The sequence below is a fragment of the Penaeus vannamei genome, chromosome 33 (assembly GCF_042767895.1).
Source record: "Penaeus vannamei isolate JL-2024 chromosome 33, ASM4276789v1, whole genome shotgun sequence".
Taxonomy (NCBI): domain Eukaryota; kingdom Metazoa; phylum Arthropoda; class Malacostraca; order Decapoda; family Penaeidae; genus Penaeus; species Penaeus vannamei.
The window spans coordinates 16,317,249-16,322,248 of record NC_091581.1 but is presented as its reverse complement, the minus strand read 5'-3'; the positions used below and the strand labels follow the sequence as shown (position 1 = coordinate 16,322,248).

General features: G+C 36.9%; 1 long non-coding RNA gene across 1 annotated transcript in view; it reads left to right on the top strand.

Moving 5' to 3' along the window:
• Window positions 1-1,613: 1,613 nt before the first annotated feature.
• LOC138867916 (uncharacterized) overlaps window positions 1,614-5,000 on the top strand; it is a 20,530-nt gene continuing 17,143 nt past the window's right edge. Inside the window, exon 1 of the long non-coding RNA XR_011399922.1 lies at window positions 1,614-2,377. This is a non-coding gene — a long non-coding RNA (uncharacterized lncRNA). The remainder of the gene's footprint in view (window positions 2,378-5,000) is intronic.

Sequence of the window (5,000 nt, the reverse complement as noted above, 5' to 3'; positions counted from 1 at the left end):
GAAGGTGCACGTGCAACTCTAAATCACTTCAGTCTGACCAAAAAATGTAAACATTCAGTTTCGATACTAGTCTCGCTTCCTTTTGCTTCGTCCCTCGGAACGGAGAGATATTTCCTCCGCCCGGCCCCAGGGAAGGGAGATCTTGCACTCTAAGTCATCAGCTATTTTGTGTGATATTTATATCAAATATGTGCCACGTTCTAAAGAATATATCTACACTACACCAACAGTAATTTCACAAGCACCATGGCACTTAATCGTTCTTAATTTTATAATCTTTAAAAAAGTAGTCGAGTAAGTTATAAGAGAAATGAAATTAGCTTTCAACCGCCGGCACCGCCAGACATGTTTAACGGCTATGTTTAAGTACAAGATTAAATCAATCACATGATTTTGCACCGTTATCGTAACAAAAAATGAAAATGCTTGCTGATTTTTTTTGGGGTCAAAACCAAAGGATTCTTTCAAACAGATCGTATCATCACATTATTTTGATGTTGTAAGTAGTATATGTTAGCTTGGCTGTTATAAAATTCGTGTATTTAGTTGAAATGCGGAAACTAAAGCTATTTTTCGTGGCTGGATGCAGGGTAAGGTAAAAGGTTAAAAATGTAGTATTTCGTCACAGTTGATGTGTATTCCTATATAAGGCAGTCAAGTCGAACAGGCATTTCTCTCAGTTCATCAGGTCTTTCCAGATTAATGTCCTATTTGCACAATTCACACACGAAACATCAGCTCCTCAGGCTCGCTTAGGTGTCTGCTTGGCCATTCTCGGCAGAGGTGTATCGCGGAAGGTTCAAGCGAGGCGCTGGAGCACAAGGATCTGTGCGTGGAAAAGCACCTCATCAGCGTACTGTTTCGAGACACGAAAAGTCGTCGGCGGGAACTTCGCCTTTCAGTCACAAAGATCGGCGTGGAACTTTATTTCTGATTGTTAGATCACTAGAGAATTTATCCATTGCTCTAAGAACACCGCCTTTTTTGTTCTTTTTATTCCAACAGACCATGTTAAGCAGCCCGTTATCATTAATCGCACTCAAAAGTAATTCTTTTCCAATTAGCAATCACCGACTTCGAAACTGCAATTCCTTCGCGTCTCGGAGACAGAGATCCTGTCGCCGTGAAAGCTTGGTGGAGAGTGACTCTCCCCCTATGAGAGTGTGCTTCTGCACCACCCACTTCCCTACCTCATCTCGCTTCATAGCCCCCCCCCCCGTCCCCCGTCCCTAATTTTTCTGCTCCCTTCCCCCAGTAGACCTCCCGTCCTCCCTCTCCCCTTCCCCCTGACAACCCTTTTTGTTCACCCTCCCGGCGTCGACGCTCTCGTCCTTCACGTGCACACATGTAATGAACACTCATTTATGTCTCGGTGAAAAGGCGTAGTACATTAGCCGTAGCCTATTCGCATGAGAAATGGCACCGTTTGTTGTAATCACATCAAATTTATTATTTTCGGAACTGATAAATCAGGATGATCAGGGAGGAAGAGTCGGTCCGCGTGAAGGGGCGAACGACCAGTCCTCCCAACGCTGAATTCCGAAAAGCTAAACATTTCAACGAAATCCGTCGAATGTATTGCAGTTGGTTGGAGGTTCGCCACCCCCACCCCTTCCCCCTCCGCCCTTTCTTCCTTAGCTTCCCGAGCCGCCTTTGGCCCCGCCCTCCCTGGCACCGCCGCGCCCGCGCCCAGCCGCCCCTCTGGTCCCGCCTCCCACTCGCCCCTTCGCCCCAATTTTGGTGTTCTCCCTCTGTTGTCGAAGTCTTTTCACTCAGCCTTCCGATTATTTCACTGTGCTTCGTGGGGCCGAGTCGCGGACTTGCCCAAGACAAAGGCCGCTGGAAAATGCCCGGGCGCCGGCGACTGACGCTTGCCTCGGCATCAGTGTCGACATTTTCGTTCTTTTGCAATGAGGGCAGCTGCTCCACGGCTGACGGCGAATGCCCTGTGAACTCGAGTGCCATATCGTAGACAATATGAGTGATGATAAAACAGATATATTGTTATTTCTAGCAAATTTTGAGTAAAATTGTACAGGCAGTACCGAAAACCTGCCACGTGCCTGCTTCAGCTGTTTTCTCAAGTAATTAGTCTCACAAAACTTTGACGCTTGATTGGTTTCCGAAATTCAAAACGCGTTTTGCCGCTGGGCAGCAGCAGCTGGTGTCAGGCTTGATGACGGGGACGACGATGGTGATGCAGAGGAGGAGGACGACGACGACGATGATGATGATGGTGGTGACGATGATGACGGCGATGAGGATGACGAAGATGAAGATGTCGGCTGTGATGATGACACTGACGATGATAGGGGTTATGAAAATGATAATGATGAGAATGAGAATGAAAACTGGAAGAATAATCGTTATGATGATGGTAATGATAATGAGAACAATGATAACAGCAATAATGATGACAATGATAACAATAGTAATAAAAGTAATCATAATAATTGTAATGGCAATATCATCAATGATACTGATAATATAATAACAACAATAACGATTATGATAATGATGCAAATAATAATATATGACAACTAGAAGCACTCAGAGAGCGCATACCTCCGCCAAGGCAAAAGGGTCATGCAATAGAAATATTCACACGAAGAATTGCATTAAGATCACCTTTTTCTCAAGTGCACTGTTAACCTCCTTAAAATGCAAATAATATTTACCCCTATTGGCAATGCAATAGGGTAGCTGGACGCAATGACTTAAACAATGCCTGGATCCGGATCACTCGGCTAAGACACAGAGAAATCTGTCCATAGTTTTTTGAGTAATCCTGCTAACAAACAAACAGAGTAACTAACCAATGCTACCAAAAACATAACTTCCTTGGTGGAGGTAATAATAACAATAATAAGGATAATCATATCAATAAAAATAACGTAAATAATAAAAATAAGGATAATAAAGATAATCATTATTGTTGTAGTAATATCTACAAGCACTCATAGACCGCGCACCCGCCAATACAAAAGCGCCACTGATGCAAACTTCCAGAGCCACAGATCTACACTCACTCAGGCTACCGATTTTTTTGCGTCATCCTCCCGGCAGACTCATCAAAGAACAAACAAAAATTCCTGGATCCGAATCACCACCAACCCTGAAGCATATAAGTTGGGCTAAGAAACCGCTGGCAAAAGGTTTATAACTCTTTGTTACCTGCTAACCAACTAACCAGCGAATAAACAAACTAACCAACGCTACCAAAGACAACCTCATTGGCGGAGGTAATGCCGGTAATATTGATAATAAAGAGAATAACAATCATGATGATTATAATAATAATTATTACAATAATAGTAACAATAATAATAATGATAATGGAAAAGATAACAGCAACAACAATAAAAATGGTGATGATGAAAATAATGAAACATAATAATGATGAAAATGATGATGATATTCAAAATAAAATCAGTAATGATAGTAATGATAATGATAACAATGATAATAAATAAAAAAATTATAATGAGGATAAGGGTGATGCTAATAGTAATAATGATTATAATGATAATGGTAATAGTAAAAACCAAAATGGTAGTAATAATGATAATAATGATAATAATAATAATATGCATGATAATGATAATGGTAGCAATAGGAAAAAATAACAATGATAATCATGATGATAGTAAAAATAATAACAATAATAATTATAGCAAAAGATAAGCATGGTAGTAATGATGATAACAATTGTAATAATAATCATTATAATAGTTCTAATGATGATAATGATAATAGTAATAATAGTAATGATAATAATAATGATGACAATGATAACAATGAAAGCAACAATTATAATTATGAGAATAATAACAATAATAATGATGATAATAATGAATATAACAATGATAATTATAATGATAATAACAATGATAATAATGATAGTAATAGTAGTAGTGGATGATAATAATGATACTAATGATAATGATGATAATAATGACACTGATAACTTATTATTACTATTATCATTGTTGTGATAGTGATGGTAATGATAGCAGTAATAATGATTATGACAACAATAACAATAATGTTGATAATGATAGTGATATTCATTACCACCACCAGGTTATGTTTTTGGTAGCGGTGGTTAATCTGTTGCCTGGTTGGTTAGCATTTTTTTTTTAGAATCTTTACCAGAGGTGTGCCTTGGCCCAACTTAGATGCCACTACATTGGCGGTGATCCGGATCATGATCCAGACCCAGGATTTAAAAAAGATATTGCATCAATTAGCATTGCAAGTCAGTGACAACTTTTTGGTGTTTGGATTATTATTGTTATTCTATTACCTTGGCAGAGGTATGCACTGAGTGCTTCTAGTTATTGATTTTATCAAATATCATTATCATTGTCATTATTATTATCATCATTATCATTACTATAACAATTATTATTATTATTATTATCATTATTATAATAATTATTATTATCATAAGTATTATCACCAGTAGTATTGATTAGTAGTAGAAGTAGTAATGATATAGTTATTATCATTATTAGTGTATCTGTTGGCATTATCAGTATTGTTACTATCATTATAGGTATTATTATTATTATTATTATTATTATGATGATGATGATGATGATGATTACTGATGATTATCATCATTACTGTCATCATCATTATTGTTTTTTATTGTTAACATTATTGTGATAATGATGAAAATTATGATAATGACAATGATGCCAATAAAATAATGATAGTGATAATAACAATAATGATAAGAACAATGATAATAATAATAATAGTAATTGTAATAATGAAAATGGCAATAATGATAATGACAATGGTAATGATAACGATGATAGTAAAAATAATAGTCGAATAGTAGTAATGATAATAGGAGCACTAATAATAATAATAATAATGATGATGATGATGGCAATAATGATAATAATCATGATAATGATAATGGTGATACTGGTGATAATGATAAAACAGTAATGGTATTGATGATAATAATAGGATGGTGATAAATGTAA